Raw genomic sequence first — 19,826 nt, 5'->3', positions numbered from 1 at the left:
CTGAATGGTATCTTCTCGACACAGAACGGCTTTTCTCAAACCACCTCTCTAAATTCAGTATTTTACTCCTGGAGGTGCCCACAGCCAGCGACCTCCATTCCATTTCAGCGTTAGTTTACACAGTGGAATGGGAGATAAGGGAAATGGGTTTGATTCTGTGTAGCAGCCTAAAGTCTAATTATCTGTGGTGTGCTAAGGTATATGCTAGCCTAGCCTAGCATAGCACACTGACATTCTATTATACAGCAGGAGAACAGAGCGTTCTGTGAAATGGTCATGTACTGCTTATGAATATGATATGTATGGGTTATAAATATGTAATGAAGTGTTCAGACCCATAAGAGGATGTACAGTAAAGGGAAAGATTCATATATTGGAACTCGTGTGCTTACTAATAGCCTATAGTCAACAACCTAATCCAAGGCTGACTCCATATTAAACCTTGAACTCTCCCCTCCCCCATCCATGTGTACATCTTTACCTCTACATTATTACTGGCAGAGTGAGATGTGTAAGAGTCTCTTTCGCGCTCTCTCTCGCTCTGTCTGTGTGTGTGTGTGTGTGTGTGTGCTACAGGGTTAGAGCGCTAGGAGAGCCTCAATCTACAGAAGTGATTATTAGAGACATACATAACACTGACGCTCTACAGCAGGTGTGTGTGGTTGCTTGCGAGTGCGCTAGTTGTGCGTGGGTCAGCTGTTTGTTCACCCGCACCCGCCCGCAATTGCTAATAATCTATCAGCAACTACACGACTGTATGTGATAAAGGGAAAATCTGAGGCCCGCACCTGACCCTAACCCGCTAATATAGAAAATGCTCTATAGGCAAAATGCTCTATTTTTTGACAGGGAAGGCAGGTTTTTTTTGTTGCCTGATGTAGATATGTTTCTGCTTATAATTTCCAACATTTAGATAGGCTATTTGTTAGTCAACTTGTCTATAATTAGATACATGCCGTTTCTCATCTGTCATAAAATGTTGCCCTAGAAGACTAAATAAACCCCTGCTCAGCAGAATGTAATAAATCGATAGAATTGAATGCTTCAATCTAGTTGACAGCGGTAAAGTTATCTCTGTCATCTCTGCTTCTTACACAGAGCAAAGGTGTTAAGGGACCGGGAATAAAATGCAATAACAAAAACAAAAAAAAGTGATGTGCAACATTTTCAAATGACATCAGTTTGACCGGTTGTAAGGAAATAGAAAGTTGTGAAAACAAACCAACATGTTTCTGATAAGATTTCAGTTCTGCTTGGATGCATATTTTAAGTGGTTAAAATAATCAGCTTTTATGATGCTGATATTGATGATGAAACCGTGGAGGCATTCACGCAAAACTGAAAGTGCGAACAACCGCATTTAACCATGAAAAAAGGTCTGAAAATATGGCTGAATATAAACAGTGTAGTTATTCCCTCCTCAAGGCAATCAAACAAGCAAAATGCCAGTACAGGGACAAAGTAGAGTCGCAATTCAACGGCTCAGACACGAGACATATGTGGCAGGGTCTACAGGAAATCACAGACTACAAAAAGAAAACCAGCCACGTCATGGACACCGACGTCACACTTCCAGACAAACTAAACACCTTCTTTGCCGGCTTTGAGGATAATACAGTGCCACTGTCGCGGCCCGCTACAAGGACCCCCCACCCCCTTCTCCTCCGTGGCTGACGTGAGTAAAACATTTAAACATGTTAACCCTCGCAAGGCTGCTGGCCCAAACGACATCCCTAGCCGCGTCCTCAGAGCATGCACAGCTGGCTGGTGTGTTTACAGACATATTCAATCGCTCCCTATCCCAGTCTGCTGTCCCCACATACTTCAAGATGGCCACCTTTGTTCCTGTACCCAAGAAGGCAAAGATAACTGAAATAAACGACTACCGCCACGTAGCACTCACTTCTGTCAACATGAAGTGCTTTGAGAGACTAGTCAAGGATCATATCACCTCCACCTTACCGGCCACCCTAAACCCACGTCAGTTTGCATACCGCCCCAACAGGTCCACAGACGATGCAATGCAATCGCCATCACACTGCACACTGCCCTATCCCATCTGGACAAGAGGAATACCTATGTAAGAATGCTGTTCGTTGACTACAGCTCAGCATTCAACACAATAGTACCCTCCAAGCTCATCATCAAGCTGGAGGCCCTGGGTCTCAACCCCACCCTGTGCAATTGGGTCCTGGACTTTCTGAAGGGCCGTCCCCAGGTGGTGAAGGTGGGAAGAAACATCTCCACTTCGCTGACCCTAAACACTGGGGAGAGCCCCCTCCTGTACTCCCTGTTCACCCACAACTGCGTGGCCATGCATGCCTCCAACTCAATCATCAAGTTTGCAGACATCACTACAGTAGTGGGCTTGATTACCAACAACAACGAGAAATCCTACAGGGAGGAGGTTGGGGCACTCGGAGTGTGGTGTCAGGAAAACAACCTCTCACTCAACGTCAACAAAACAAAGGAGATGATCGTGGACTTCAGGAAACAGCATAAGGAGCACCCCCCCACCCACATCGAAGGGACAGCAGTGGAGAAGGTGATAAGTTTCAGATGATAAACTGAAATGGTCCACCCACACAGACAGTGTGGTGAAGAAGGCACAATAGCGCCTCTTCAAACTCAGGAGGCTGAAGAAATTTGGCTTGTCACCCAAAACCCTGACAAACTTTTACAGATGCACAATCAAGAGCATCCTGTCGGGCTGTATCACAGCCTGGTACGGCAACTGCACCGCCCTCAACCACAAGGCTCTCCAAAGGGTGGTGCGGTCTGCACAACGCATCACCGGGGGCAAACTACCTGCCCTCCATGACACCTACAGCACCCGATGTCACAGGAAGGCCAAAAAGATCATCAAGGACAACAACCACCCGAGCCACTGCCTGTTCACACCGCTACCATCCAGAGGTCGAGGTCAGTACAGGTGCATCAAAGCTGGGACTGAGAGACTGACAAACAGCTTCTCTCTCAAGGCCATCAGACTGCCAAACAGCAATCACTAACTCAGAGAGGCTGCTGCCTACATTGAGACCCAATCACTGGCCACTTTAATAAATGGATCACTAGTCACTTTCAACAATGCCACTTTAAATGCCACTTTAATAATTTTTTACATATCTTACATTACTCATATCATATGTATATACTGTATTTTATAAGATCTATTGCACCTTGCCTATGCCACTCGGCCATCGCTCATCCATATATTTATATGTACATATTCTCATTCACCCCTTTAGATTTGTATGTATTAGGAAGTTGTTAGATTACTTGTTAGATATTACTGCACTGTCTCATGGAGTTAATATTAAAGGTATGTGAGAGGTTATGTCCAAATTTCAGTTTCCATTAAACCCATCTGAACAGTAGGCTACAGTTCCCTTGACGTGCCATAGGCCTATTTGAAATCCCGGTCTTGTGACTTGAATTTGTATAGCACCTCACAATCATCACACGTCACATTCTCTTTTACCACTTCACCAAAACATTCCCAAACATTACTTTTCTGTCCCTCCTTTGGTCAAAAATCTATTTCACTGCTTTTCTCTGATTTAATTAAACTCCGACATTGTCCTTTTTGCCTTTGTGGAACAACTTTCACTTTTCTGCCCATTCCAAAAAGCTTTTGGTGCGCGTACAGTTAGGCCCTAAAGCTTAGGATTATGCACTAATGCCAGATAGCCTAAAATAATGAAAGAAAAACAAGAATGATACATTTAGATTTATTAAGGTATTGTTTGTTCTTTATTCAACCGCCACACACCTGCCCTTCGTCCACACAATAGCTAATGACCCTTAATCCACCCGCACCTCAGATACAACCGCGGCGACTGCGGGTTAAGAGTCAACACGTGCATCACTAGTGTGTGTGCTATTGAGCTTTACAGTCATGGGAGTAATCATACTTCATACTGCCTCTCGTCTCTTTTCATTTCAACCTGTTTCTTCATCTCTCTCTATTCCACCTGTGGTCACCCCCTCTCCCTTTCTCTTTTCATCTCTTTTTCCCCAGCTCTCAGCACTGTGCCTCTCTCAGGCCAAATCAATTCTCCTCTGAGAGGCGCCCAGTCAGCAGTGGGCTCAAGCTGCAGCGCCAAAACACAGATCACACACACACTACACAACCACCCACACACACTCCCTCCCCAGCCCACGCTCTCTGGCCTTATCGCCCACATTTACATTAAGCTGATTTGGTGGTTCTCTTTCCTAACCCCACTCCATCTTCTCTCTGTCTCTCTCTCTCTCTCTCTCTCTCTCTCTCACTCCCCTTCTGGAGCATAGTGGTGGATGATGATAATGTGGAGATGCGGCAGCCTGTGGCTGGGGAATGATGTTCTGTAAGAATAGTTCTGCAGAGCTGAGAATCACGGGGAGGTTCGTTTTCTGCATAGAGTACACATGGTTGATATTCACAGAGACTCCCCATAGGCACACACACAGCTCAGGAAGAGAGGGATGGGAGGGAGGCCATTATATGGAGTGTGTTCCCAGGGTCAACACGGCTCTGCATCTGCAGAATTCCACAGCTACAGTATCATCGGGAGACTCATCTCTCTGTCTATCATCTCTCTGTTCTCCCTCCTCTTTATCTCCCCACTCCCACCCCCACCCCCACACTCCTGTCAGGCTGAGTCAGGTGATGTATAGACCCTCTGGCCGGAGTAGAAGCAGCAGTGCTGAGTGACTCTTCAATCTGAAACAAGAGCCATACAGTCAGAGGTACAGGTGCTAAAGTCAGCAATAAAAACACGTACAGGAGCATCACTGAGAGCGGATTCAGATGTGTCAGAGAAATGACAAACGGCAAGCCAGAGCCACCACAAAGTCGTTTGATGGATAGGTAAAAGTGAAAGGGGTTTCCGGCAGTGAGAGGGGGAAAAAATCATCCGAAATTATAAATCCTCACTAGACACAGCCATGTTTGTTCGCGTCACCTGACAAACTGTCAGAACTGACAAAGTAAAAGGATGGCGCTTAGCACTGACCATTAGCTGGATAGGAAGTGAATTCCTCTGGGCCACAATAGTGTGTTTCTAACAGCGGTAGGTAAGCAACACCTAGGGAAAACAAAGCAGGAACAGAGGTCCCTCTCCCTCCTCTCCTCTCCGCTCTCCGTCAGCCTGACCTGTTTAGACAGCTGTGTTCATTAGCACTAGCACGCTAACAGACACCAACACACAACAGGACTCTATTGCAACTCATCTGAGGAGAGGAGAAACCTCTACCACCCTTTAACTTGGAACACCAAAGAAGAACATTTTTACATTCATTTCCTCTAATCTTGGCACCCAGAACCAAATCGCCAAATACAGAACCAGTAGGAAATACGTTCCACTGAGAATAACTAGTTAGGCTATACAGAGGATGTAAACCTAAGCCAAAAGTCAACCACATTTTCACAGCTTATCTGGGAAGACATCCAGTTCTTTGGTCCCAATGCATACATTGGTGTTTCTCACAAACTACCTAGTGCAGGAGGTGAAGAGACCACCTAACACGGGTGTGTGAATGAAAGCCTGTTCTTTAAGAACAGAACAGAGCAGTCAGTAAAACTCTAACTAGTCTCTAGACTGGTCTACCATTACACAACAGTCACATCCGCTCCTCTCTGGTGTAGTGGCCACCAGTCAGGTATCAGGCCAACCCTTTTAAATTGTGTGTCACGAATAATGGCACCCTATTCCCTGTATGGGAATATGGGCCCTGGTTAAAAGTAGTACACTGTAAAGGGGATAGGGCAAGTCTGATAGGGCAAGTCTGGGTTGGCACCCCCCCTTGGGTTGTGCTGTGGCGGAGATCATTGTGGGCTATACTCGGCCTTGTCTCAGGATGGTAAGTTGGTGGTTGAAGATATCCCTCTAGTGGTGTGGGGGCTGTGCTTTGGCAAAGTGGGTGGGGTTATATCCTGTCTGTTTGGCCCTGTCCGGGGGTATCATCGGACGGGGCCACAGTGTCTCCTGACCCCTCCTGTCTCAGCCTCCAGTATTTATGCTGCAGTAGTTTATGTGTCGGGGGCTAGGGTCAGTCTGTTATATCTGGAGTATTTCTCCCGTCTTATCCGGTGTCCTGTGTTCATTTAAGTTTGCTCTCTCTAATTCTCTCTTTCTTTCTCTCTCTCGGAGGACCTGAGCCCTAGGACCATGCCTCAGGACTACCTGGCATGATGACTCCTTGCTGTCCCCAGTCCACCTGGTCGTGCTGCTGCTCCAGTTTCAACTGTTCTGCCTGCGGCTATGGAACCCTGACGTGCTACCTGTCCCAGACCTGCTGTTTTTAACTCTCTAGAGACAGCAGGAGCAGTAGAGATACTCTCAATGATCGGCTATGAAAAGCCAACTGACATTTACTCCTGAGGTGCTGACTTTTTGCACCCTCGACAACTACTGTGATTATTATTATTTGACCATGCTGGTCATTTATGAACATTTGAACATCTTGGCCATGTTCTGTTATAATCTCGACCCGGCACAGCCAGAAGAGGACTGGCCACCCCTCATAGCCTGGTTCCTGGTTCATAGCCTAGGTTTCTTCCTAGGTTTTGGCCTTTCTAGGGAGTTTTTCCTAGCCACCGTGCTTCTACACCTGCATTGCTTGCTGTTTGAAGTTTTAGGCTGGGTTTCTGTACAGCACTTTGATATATCAGCTGATGTAAGAAGGGCTATATAAATACATTTGATAAAGCCTTTCTTCCCCGAATATCCTCGGCCTGCTCTGCTTTGTTCTGTGAAGTGCCTATTTAAAACCAAGCCGATGGCAGCCCTGCCCAGCCAATGCCCACACCTACTGTCACCTACTGTACCATGCGCCTTTGGTACTCAGAAACCCTGTTTTGACACATGCCAAGCTGAGTCAATAAAAGCCTGTGAAACAGGAGCGGGGCGGGACAATCCTTTTGTGACAACCTAACCACCTCATTGGCCCCCTCACAAGCCCCTGTAACCTCAGTATACTGGGATCATTTCAACACTTAAATATTCTGATCTGATGTTATGTCACAGATTTACCTTCTTAGCTCAGTGACGGACGGTCAACCGGCCTACCTACTATACCTAGGACATTCTCTAGAGTGGACGTTGGGTGGGCACTGAACGGGGGTGAAAAAGTTGTGGATTCAATCAATACACAGATCAATACATTGTTGGTTCTTATTGGAGAATACTGTGCAAGAAATGGAAACCAAGAGTAAAGGAAGTCTTTAGATGAATGCAGAAACCTACAGTACAACACATACTGCACTATGGTGTCTGAACAATGCCTGGAATGTCCAACCAAAACACCTACACAGTGTTTGGGCCTTAAAGAGACAGGTAGGTGTGTGTGTGTGTGTGTGTGTGTGTGTGTGTGTGTGTGTGTGTGTGTGTGTGTGTGTGTGTGTGTGTGTGTGTGTGTGTGTGTGTGTGTGTGTGTGTGTGCTTTCTCCCTCTCGCTCTCTACAAAACGAATCACTTGCACTCGTTCAGGATCCTTTGTTGCAGCGTTTAGTTTGTGTGATTGGACAGACAGGAGCAGCTTTCACACCACTTCTATATTTAACCCACTAGGCTACACTCTCCTCTCGCTGAAGTATACCATTTACACACACACACACACACACACACACACACACACACACACACACACACACACACACACACACACACACACACAGAGGTACACCACTTATTTTAGAAAGGCCACGCAGCACAGCAACTCACAGAACAGCGCTGCCAGGCAGTCAACGGACGGTGAAAATACCACAGGCATCCCCCTCTAAAGAGAACAAACCAGCGCCGTCACAGTCTGCTGCAGAGCAAGGTACTTTGCTTTCCTCACGGAACCCACAAAAATTAAACAAACCAAACTAAAACAAAGCCGTGCCATTCAAAACCCAGTATGCAGACTCAAGGTGAGACGCCCTGTACTTGACTGAGGCAACGGTACTGTTATTTAAAACAAAACCATGCACTCCAGATAGGACTAGACAGGAAGGTCACCTAAACAGTTAGGTGACAAAACATATTTTTTTTAAATTAAAAGGCACCTTCTCACCTCACTTCAAAAAGACACATAGGTCTAACCAATATGAACCTTGATTATCCGACTTTCTCACGTTTGCTACAATAGCTGGGGCGGCAGGTAGCCTAGTTGTTAGAGCGTTGGACTAGTAACCGGAAGGTTGCAGGACCGAATCCCCGAGCTGTCAAGGTAAAAATCTGTCGCTCTGCCCCTGAACAAGGCAGTTAACCCACAGTTCCTAGGCTGTCATTGAAAATAAGAATTTGTTCTTAACTGACTTAGTTAACTGTCTAGTTCAATAAAAGGTTAAACAAAAAATGTGCTGAAGGAATGAGAATTGGAAGAGTGGCAATGCGAGACTAAACCAATGCAAATGCTTAGCTGGGTTCCAGGAATTGTGATTATGGCCATTAGAGGCTGGTGGGAGGAGTTATAGGAGGACTGGGCTCATTGTAATGGCTGGAAGGGAATCAATGGAACAGAGTCAAACACGTTGTTTCCATGTGTTTGATATGTTTGGTACCATTTCATTCTAGCCATTAAAATGAGCCTGTTGTCCTATAGCTCCTCTTACCAGCCTCCTCTGATGGCCATGTATGATCAGTCACTTTATGAACTCTCTATCAGCCTCTTGCCGCAACAAAATATTTCACATGAAACCATGTGGTTTTGGAACACTTCACGTGATATTTCACATCAAGTTTCAATGTGGATATTTTTCACATGAGATGACACAGGTGATGCCCTGCAAACACAAATGAGTCGTTAGGATGTCCCCGGAACGTCACGCAGTCAAAGTGTTTCCAACTGATATATTTGACACAAACAATTACATTGTGTATGTTTATTTATACAGCAATTATTATTCAACGTGTCCTCACCTGGGATTTGAACTCACAACCTTTTGGTTCACGGTATTCTGATCTTCCTGCTACGACGCCATATCAATAACACATTTTACTTGGATTCCTACACTTTGGACTTCAAAGTAAATCTCAGATTTGTGTGGGGGGGGGGGGGGGGGGGGGAAATAGTATATTTATCATATTGATTCAGGAGTAACATTGAAACAGAATAATATGTCCCACCAACATTAACTATACAGAAAACCCTCAAATTGCTCAAATAAGTGAATGAAATCAACGATGAGAGAATAGTCAGATTAACTGATAACTAAAATAGCAGTGCAGATGGCACTCTTTGCTAAGTGTAAAGATGTATTATAGGTAATTCATCTGTAGGGGACTTCTGAGCACAGGAGGTTGGTGGCACCTTAATTGGGGAGGACGGGTTTGTGGTAATGGCTGGAGCGGAATTAGTGGAATGGTATCAAATACATCAAACACATGGTTTACATGTGTTTGATGCCATTCCATTTGAACCGTCCTCCCCTCAGCAGCCTCCGCCGCTTCTAAACATTTTACAGACTTTGTGGCGCAACAGAAAGTTCAGCTTACCACAAATTCAGAGATGTTGAGTTCAAATCCTAGGTGGGGTCATATTAAAATATCAGGTCTAAGTGATCATGTCAAATGTAATCATATTGATTAAAGATGTTTACAATATTTTATCTTGAACAGTGTATCACTTGCTTTTCAACGCCATGCCATTTTATTACTTACATTAACAACAAAAAAACATGTGAAATAGCTGTTTTCACATGTTGAGTTGAAATGTTCACATGTCAAAACAAAACAGTTCACATGTATTACATTTACAGTTCACATGTTAACATCACCTTTTTTTTCATGAGGAGAATAACATGTTCACCTCTCATGTTACAAACGTTCACATGTGAAAATCTAACTCTCACATGTGGAATTGCATTTTCACATGTGAAAAACATTCATATGTAGCAGTCGAATTTGCAGTTTTACATGTGAAAAGCATTCAAATGTTGTCACGTGTCGTTTCATATATTTACCAATAAAAAAATTAAAAAAGGTTAAATAATTGATCTTTTGTCTCTCTGTGTTTTCATAATTTTGAATGTACATGAACGTACTGTATCCCACCGAAGAAAGCATCCGAGCGAGCAAAACAGCGCCCCTCTGTCTCTGTAAGTGTAGGACATCTATCTGATGCGGTCTGGTCATAAAGAGTATGACATTGTTCCTGCCCGTAGCATTGAATGCATGGGAAGCCAGCGTGTATTTGGCCTCCCTTGATAAAAAAAGTATAAAATAATAGCAAATCGCCTCCCGGTATCGAACCAGGATCTGTAGTGATGCAACTAGCACTGCTATGCAGTGCCTTAGACCACTGTGTCACTACAGATCCTGGTTCGATACTGGGCTGTGTCGCAGCCGGCTGCGTCCAGGAGACCCATGAGGCGGCGCACAATTGGCCCAGCGTCATCCGGGTTAGGGAAGGGTTTGGGTGGCGAGGATGTCCTTGTCCCATTGCGCTCTAGCGACTCCTGTGGCGGCCCAGGCGCATGCACGCTGACACGGTCGCCAGTTGTACGGGGTTTCCTCTGACACATTGGTGCGGCTGGCTTCCGGGTTAAGCGAGCATTGTGTCAAGAAGCAGTGCGGCTTGGCAGAGTCGTGTTTCGGAGGACGCACAGCTCTCAACCTTAGCCTCTCCTGAGTATGTACGGGAGTTGCAGCGATGGGACAAGACTGTAACTACCAATTGGATATCACAAAATTGGGGAGAAAAAGGGGGTAAAAAAATATATATTATTTTTTTTAAAGACCAATCAGAGTTGAGCTAAACTGAGTGAGCTCAACTGTGAATGGTCCTGGCACACCAAAAGAAAAGTGTCAAGGGAAGCGGATTTGGATTTGTGTTCACTCCTATCACAAAGAAATACGTCATTGAACAACTTGAATTGTTGCATTCCGTTGTGTTGTTGTCTTCCGGTGGCTAGCTAGCAGCGGTGGAAAAAGTACTCAATTGTCATTCTTGAGTAAAAATACAGATACCTTCATAGAAAGTTACTCAAGTAAACGTGAAAGTAGGCCAGTAAAATACTACTTGAGTAAAAGTAAAAGTATTTGGTTTTAAATATACTTAAGTATCAAGTAAAAGTATAAATAATTTAAGATTACTATTATTTAGCAAAGCAGATGGCACAATTGTCTTGTTTAAAAAAAAAAATGGATAGCCAGGGGCACACTCCAAACATTATTTACAAAAGATGCATGTATTTAGTGAGTCCACCAGAGCAGAGGCAGTAGGGATGACCACGTGTTCTCTTGACAAGTGCGTGATTTTGACTATTTCCTGTCCTGCTAAGAATTAAAAATGTAATGAGTACTTTTGGTTGTCACGGAAAATGTATGGAGTAAAAAGTACAATATTTTCTTTAGGAATGTAGTGAAGTAGTAGTAAAAGTTGTCAAAAATATAAATAGTAAAGTAAAGTACAGATACCCAAAAAACTACTTAAGTAGTACTTTAAAGTATTTTTATTTTAGTACTTTACACCACTGCTAGCTAAAATTGGTCCTTTCCTAAGTAAGCCATGGATTGAGATAGGGATTTGGACTTGTGGATTTTACTTAATTCTCCGTACTGGCCAATGATTATAACGGCGATTCTGATCCAACCATAAAATACATTGTGCCCCTGGACTGAGAGGATGGAAGGTCAATATGTAGCTAGATGTAGAAGGATAACGTTAACTACCTAACGTTGCCCATGAAAGGAAGTTAGGCTACCGAGCAAGCATTTTAGCCAGTTAGCCTAGGACAACAAAAAATAAAAGCAAGTACAGAGTCATAAATCGTTTCGTCAACATGAACGAGAGGAGGATGTCATTGGTATTTCTCTACAAATCAGAACCATGGACAGCCACATCATATTTAGCTTACATAGATTGGACTACATTGTTTTAGGTATCTTTTAGTTGTCACTGTATTAGATGAAGCATAGGGGATTTGATGATGTTGAATTTGAAATGTTGCTGGAATAGTGGAGGCAGCTCCTGTTTTCTTTGCGACTTGCAGTAACTCTCCGTTCTAAATTAATAGTTGTTTAGAAGTCAGAAAATTGTCTGGAACATTTACTTTTTTGACCATGCTTTAGGTCATGTAACTGTTTGTGACATGCAATATGCTTTGTGGACTTCACCATACAGAGGTTGCTCTCCGGTTTTGTGATGAAATAAAGGTCTGGTTGAATTTATTCTGCCACTGTGTCTTCTTATTGTCTCGGCCATAGGCATATACTGTATAGGTAGGCCGTCATATTAAAATAAGAATTTGTTCTTAACTGACTTGCCTAGTTAAATAATGGTTAAATAATACAAATAAAAAAATATCATGGTCGCAAGGCAAATGAACTAACAGGTTATAGAGCAAACAATGCAATTATTGCATTTTTTTCTGGCTTGGCTTCCCCAGTGATTTTACCCACGCATTGCTACTGCTACTTAGCCCAGAGGTTCTTAAACTTTTTGGGGCAGGGGACCCTTACTGTGTTAGCAAATTCATCAGGGACTCATAATGAGAACACAACTCGAGTGAGATAGAAATAGCATACAAGAAGTTTTACTATAACTTTGGCAGTGCATGACCGGACAAATCAAGTCTCGGGCCCTCTGAAGGAATTCTGTAATTCTACACATTTTGTCATGGGGCAGAGAGATGTTCTATTATTGCATCTTTAAAGATAATATCCTGCAATTCTAAAAAAAAAAAAAAAAAAAAAAAGGAGGGAGGGAGGGAGAGAGAAAATGTATCGGTTTTAGAGCTTAAATTACAGTGCATTTATGTAAAAATAAAAAAAAATTGGGGGAATACAAGAAGTAGTTGAAAAATGTATAATTGGTGGAGTACTGTTGATAGAAATGTCCCTGTGAGCCTCCCAAGCCCATGTTGTCCAGGGTTAAGAACATATATTGTAGATGAATAATATTACATTGTATAACACGCTCTGAACATATTCCATGGATCCCTTGGCTAAAATATGTTCAATCTGTTGTTAGTAATAATACTTTTTTATACGGCCGCGGACCCCTGCAATAACTCCGCGACCCCATTTTGAAAACCCCTGACTTAGCATATTCTCAGCCTAACATTCACCCATTCACCCACTTCACCATAGGTAGGCTATCCCAGCCATCAGAGCCCCCAACTCAGTGGAGATAGCCTGAGTGCAGTCATATCCAGCATCAGTTATCTTTCCGTGAATACACAACACAGAAAGAATCATACAAGTCTGAATCACTGTTCTAAGTTTAATATTAGCCCTAAAAAGGAAGAAAAACAACAACGTTGCCATAATAGTAACACCTACACCAAGGAGGCTTCAGCAGTGAATCATTCAAATCTAAGAACCAGCATAGGGCTCCTCATATTCATCAAGTGAGGAGACAAAAGACTTGTCATCTTAATGGTGCTAATCAGCTTTAGCATAGAAGCTAATGAGTCTCCCAACAGGTCACACGCTCCTCCTACAGTATCTCTTCAGGTAGAGTGTGTTGAGGCTGAGGGCTCTAACACTGAAATACAGTGGCTTGCAAAAGTATTCACCGCCATGGCATTTATCCTATTTTGTTGCCTTACAACCTGAAATTAAAATAGATATTTGGGGGGGTTGTATCATCTGATTTACACAACATGCCTACCACTTTGAAGATGCAAAATATTTTATATTGTGAAACAAACAGGAAATAAGACAAAAAAAGTGAAAACTTGAGCGTGCATAACTATTCACACCCCCAAAGTCAATACTTTGTAGAGCCACCTTTTGCAGCAATTACAGCTGCAAGTCTCTTGGTGTGTGTCTCAATAAGCTTGGCACAGCTTGGCCACTGGGATTTTTGCCCATTCTTCAAGGCAAAACTGCTCCAGCTCCTTCAAGTTGGATGGGTTCCGCTGGTGTACAGCAATCTTTAAGTCATACTACAGATTCTCAATTGGATTGAGGTCTGGGCTTTAACCTGTCTCGGACTGGGGTTCCGCCAACAGCCAATAAAATTGCAGGGCGCCAAATACAAATAAACAGAAACCTCATCAATAAAATTTCTCAAACATACAAGTATTAGGCACCATTTTAAAGATACAATTCTCGTTAATCCAGCCAGTGTCTGATTTCAAAAATGCTTTACAGCGAAAGCTCCACAAACGATTATGTTAGGTCACCACCAAGTCACAGAAAAACCCAGCCATTTTTCCCGCCAAAGAGAGGAGTCACAAAAAGCAAAAATAGAGATAAAATGAATCACTAACCCTTGATGATCTTCATCAGATGACACTCATAGGACTTCATGTTACACAATACTTGTATGTTTTGTTCGGTAAAGTTCATATTTATATCCAAAAATCTTATTTTACATTGGCGTGTTAGATTCAGTAGTTCCAAAACATGCAGTGATATTGCAGAGAGCCACATGAATTCACAGAAATACTCATAATACATGTTGATGAAAATACAGCTTTATACATGAAACTTTAGATACACTTCTCCTTATTGCAACCGCTGTGTCAGATTTAAAAAAACTTTGCGGAAAAAGCATAATCTGAGAACGGCGCTCAGAGCCCAAACCATTCAGAGAAATATCCGCCATGTTGGGTAGTCAACATTATTCATAAATAGCATTAGAAATATTCACTTACCTTTGATGATCTTCATCAGAATGCACTCCCAGGAATCGCAGTTCCACAATAAATGCTTGTTTTGTTCGATAATGTCCATCATTTATGTCCAATAGCTTCTTTTGTTAGGGCGTTTGTTAAACAATCCAAAAGCGTGATCTGGTCCATTCGGACGAAACGTTCAAAAAGTTATATTACAGGTCGAAGAAACTTGTCAAACTAAGTATAGAATCAATCTTTAGGATGTTTTTATCATAAAAGTTCAATAATGTTCCAACCGGAGAATTCCATTGTCTGTAGAGAAGCACTGGAACGAGAGCAACCTCTCAAGTGAAAGCGTGTGACTGAGAACAAGGCTGTAGGCAGACCACTTACTCAAACAGCTCCCATCCGGCCCCCCTTCACATGATAAGCCTGAAACCACGTTCTAAAAACGGTTGACATCTAGTGGAAGCCTTAGGAAGTGAAAAATAACTCATATCCCACTGTGTATTCGATAGGGGTGAGTTCAAAAACTACAAACCTCAGATTTCCCACTTCCTGTTTGGATTTTTTTCTCAGGTTTTTGCCTGCCATATGAGTTCTGTTATACTCACAGAAATCATTCAAACAGTTTTAGAAACTTCAGAGTGTTTTCTATCCAATACTAATTATAATATGCATATATTAGCATCTGGGACTGAGTAGGAGGCAGTTCACTCTGGGCACGCTATTCATCCAAAAGTGAAAATGCTGCCCCCTATCCCAAACAAGTTTAAACTAGGCCACTCCAAGACATTTAAATGTTTCCCCTTAAACCACTCGAGTGTTGCTTTAGCACTATGCTTAGGGTCATTGTCCTGCTGGAAGATGAATATCTGTCCCAGTCTCAAATCTCTGGAAGACTGAAACAGGTTTCCCTCAAGAATTTCCCTGTATTTAGCACCATCCATCATTCCTTCAATTCTGACCAGTTTCCCAGTCCCTGCCGATGAAAAACATCCCCACAGCATGATGCTGCCACCACCATGCTTCGCTATGGGGATGGTGTTCTCGGGTTGATACGAAGTGTTGGGTTTGCGCCAGACAGAGCGTTTTCTTTGATGGCCAAAAAGCATACTTTTTGTCTCATCTGACCAGAGTACCTACTTCCATATGTTTGGGGAGTCTCCCACATGCCTTTTGGCGAACACCAAATGTGTTTGCTTATTTTTTTCTTTAAGCAATGGCTTTTTTTCTGGCCACTGTTCTGTAAAGCCCAGCTCTGTGGAGTGTACGGCTTAAAGTGGTCCTATGGACAGATACTCCAATCTCCGCTGTGGAGCTTTGCAGCTCCTTCAGGGTTATCTTTGGTCTTTTTGTTGCCTCTCTGATTAATGCCCTCCTTGCCTGGTCCGTGAGTTTTGGTGGGCTGCCCTCTCTTGGCAGGTTTGTTGTGGTGCCATATTCTTTCCGTGGGATGTTCAAAGTTTCGGATATTTTTTAAAAACCCAACCCTGATCTGTACTTCTCCACAAATTTGTCCCTGACCTGTTTGGAGAGCTCATTGGTCTTCATGGTGCTGCTTGCTTATTGGTGACCCTTGCTTAGTGGTGTTGCAGACTCTGGGGCCTTTCGAAACAGGTGTATGTATACTGAGATCATGTGACACTTAGATTGCACACAGGTGGACTTTATTTAACTAATTATGTGACTTCTGAAGGTAATTGGTTGTACCAGATCTTTTTTAGGAGCTTCATAGCAAAGCGGGTGAATACATATGCACGCATCACTTTACCATTTATTTTTTAGAATTTTTTGAAACAAGTAATTTGTTTCATTTCACTTCACCAATTTGGACTATTTTGTGTATGTCCATTACATGAAATCCAAATAAGATTACAGGTTGTAATGAAACAAAATAGGTAAAACGCCAAGGGGGATGAATACTTTTGCAAGGCACTGTACACCAGGGAGGGAGGTTAATGGAGATAATTCTTCTTCCACCGTTTTAATGTTGTCAACTTGAGTACGACTTCCAACTTCATTGGCTGATCCCTCCTCGTGACCCTGTTGGAGTCATGTCCAACCGGGTCATCAGAGGGATCAGCCAACTGTAAAAAAGAAAATAGACTACTTCACACCGGGGATAGGCTCAATGGCGCTGCCCATGCTGTCACAGACGCTGTATCGGTACAGATACAAAGATGAATACTCTATCTATATCTATGGGAGAAAGGCTTTTCAATAGGGCTGTGACGATACCAGTATCGCAATATTTCTACCATGGCATAAATGAGAACACGAAACAGACAAACTTTTTGGGTCCTTTAAAAAACATGCTGTATGTAAAATAGTGTGCTATAGCTTGGAAAATAAATAAATACGACTCTGGATGACAACATGTTTGTTTCCAACACTGGGGCTTGTTTTCATAAAGAAGTTAAATCTGCTTCGTGTTTTGTTTCCGCGCCACGATACCAACGAGTATCGCGATACTGGTATCGTCCTGGCGGTACTTTTCAATAACTCCAGGAAAGGAATGGCCTCTCACTGAAGAAAGAATCCTTGTTGTTTAGGTTAGGAATACAAAAACATTACAGAACATGAGAAAACTATTTGATAAAGTGTTTAAGTTTAACCTGAAATACCTGAAGAAGACATAGCATAGGCCTAATTCGCATATAAGAAAAGCTGTAGACTACTAGTACCTGGAGATAAAACCTTTAAACCACATAGGGCTACCCAATGAAAATTAAGATGAGCCACAGCCACACATAGACACTCTTTGTCCTCAGCTAGTAGTGTTTGCCTGGCTCTCCAGAGCTCTTCTAAATAAGGCCAGGTAGACCGGTGTAAGTGATGTTAGCTGGGCTACTCCACCACTCAGAGCTCAGACACGTTCCTCAGAAATGCCCCTGCCTGCCAAGGTGTTTACACTCACACGCTACCTGTTTACGTTAGAGGTGAGACAACCCCATCCACAGCAATAACAGCGTACCTTAATAAGCTGCTCACCTCGTAAGGGAATGGAATGAGCAGTGGGTGGGTGGGTGGTTGGTGGGCAAACTCTGTGTGTGCGTAGGTGCATGTGTGTGTATATGTTTGTGTACTTCTACGCGGGCTGGAGAATGTGTGCGTATGGCAGTGCATTACGCTACACAGGCAGGGGAAAGTGTGTGCGTGCTGTGGCCTACATGAAGCTGTTAAAAGGCATGCCTGGTATGTAAAAAGCCCTCCATCACTATCAGCAGTAGATGGAGCACACTGTGTCACATGACCTCAACAAGGACAAGCTTCAAGGGAGTGGACAGTCATATACACACACACACACACACACACACACACACACACACACACACACACACACACACACACACACACACACACACACACACACACACACACACACACACACACACACACACACACACACACACACACACCTCTATAGGCCAACCCAGTCACATAGCCCAGCACTTTACATTTGAATATGAACATTCGCAACACCCCTTACCCCACACACACACACACACACAAGTCCAGCTCCTAACACTAAGCAGGTCCATACTGAGACCTGATGTTATCGTTCCATTGTTTTATCGGTTGTACTGGGTGGAGTCTAGCTGTTTTTTTATAGACTGTCTATATAAAGCCAAGGTGGCTGTGAGTGTTCTAGCAGGGCAGTGAGATGTAGAGGAGAGGAAACAGCTGGCGTAGCCTCTGGGAGGTACAGTACCTGCACCTTCGCTCCAGCAACCTCTCACGGCCTGGTCTGCTTCACTTCTCTCACCACCTCCCTTTATTTATCTTGCCCTAGAACTCTCCTTCTCTTTTCTACCTTTCATACCTCTCCAGCTGGTACAGGTTTTGTTTAGTCAGCCAGTTTGAGAGAAACCTGATGGCTCCAGTTACTAAAAAAACACACCACAACAACAACACCAGCTACACAGCAATCCAAATATTGTGATAGCAATATCACTATCACACACCTGGATAAACAACTCTTCCTCTCCTGGGGGACCGGTTTAACTGTAACACCTCTAGAGGGAAAGATTTAACTGTAACACCGTACAGATCCACATACACTGAAAAAGCAGTTAAATACATAGGCCTAACTACTTCACGCCTTCAAACCCCTCCACCCTCAGAGGTGACAGAATATGTTGTCCAGTGTCCCTCTCCACTGTCAGATCTCACTGAGAGAGACAGACAGACAGGGGCAGTGAGTGAACACCAATGTAATTTTTTTCTGTGAATTTCTCTTAATTTCCCCTTACATTTGGTTACTTTTCTCTGACATTTCCCCCCCTAACTGACACTTGATGCGAGAGAGGACAGAGGAGGTTGTCTCTGGGAGGCTAATATTAGAGCAGCTTCCTGGGGCTTTCCAGGCATGTACTGATGTGCCATTGATTGTCTGAACAAACACACACACACCATTGGGCACACGGCATCACCATCACCCGGAATCAGATCAGCTGTTTCAATTGCTGCTCTGCTCTCACCACTTTGAATAGCCTAGCTAGCTAATAATCATGATAGGACAGAAAAGAAGAAAAAAAAAGTAGTCTCCATCGTCCGTCCATACACTGTCCGTATACTATTTCTGTAGCCTAATACATGGCTAAAGTGTGAAGCCTGGCCAGGCTAGCACTCAGCTGTTGCAGTCTAGGAGCAGGAGACTGAACATTCCAAGCCCTATTATCCTTGCTAGTGTGACTGTAGACGAGGCGGAGTAGAGTAGAGTAGGGTACGGTAGAGTAGAGTAGTAGAGTAGGGCCGTGGGTGAGGGGGAAAGGCCATTGGACATCGTGCGAGAAGTACGTAGGGCAGGTGGTGTGATACTACCGAGCCATAGTAACAAACAGTAGAGTGCATGTGCACACAAACACACGTCTGTTGCCATTCTCTTTTACCTCAACAGCACCCTGTCAAGTCAATGTCCTCCTGCTAATGTAACACAACAGGTTCACAGGTGATGTGGTAAGAGTAGGCAGTACAGTACTAGACTACTAGAAGGCACTGTGGTTCTCTGCAATCCATGCATTCTCAGTCAGCAGAGCAGTCACACACTTCACATACCTGCCAGATGTAGGAAAATCCAGTGAAAAGGCATGGACACACATATAGGCATGGACACACACATGCAGATGTATACACACACACATACACACACAGTCTTGTACAGCTAACCTTGTGGGGACACACAATTCAGTCCCATTCAAAATCCTATTCTTCCTAACCCCTAACCATAGCCTGTACTCTTACCCTTATCCTAACCGTATTACTAACCCTAACCTAACCCTAAATC

The 19,826-nt window shown here is 43.5% G+C and overlaps 1 protein-coding gene across 1 annotated transcript in view; it reads right to left on the bottom strand.

The window, feature by feature from the left end:
* LOC120051195 (zinc finger E-box-binding homeobox 1-like) overlaps positions 1–19,826 on the bottom strand; it is an 88,335-nt gene that overhangs the window by 25,389 nt on the left and 43,120 nt on the right. The gene's annotated exons all lie outside the window — the stretch shown is intronic.

This window comes from Salvelinus namaycush, chromosome 7 (assembly GCF_016432855.1).
Source record: "Salvelinus namaycush isolate Seneca chromosome 7, SaNama_1.0, whole genome shotgun sequence".
Lineage (NCBI taxonomy): Eukaryota > Metazoa > Chordata > Actinopteri > Salmoniformes > Salmonidae > Salvelinus > Salvelinus namaycush.
This window is presented reverse-complemented; position numbering and strand designations above follow the sequence as displayed.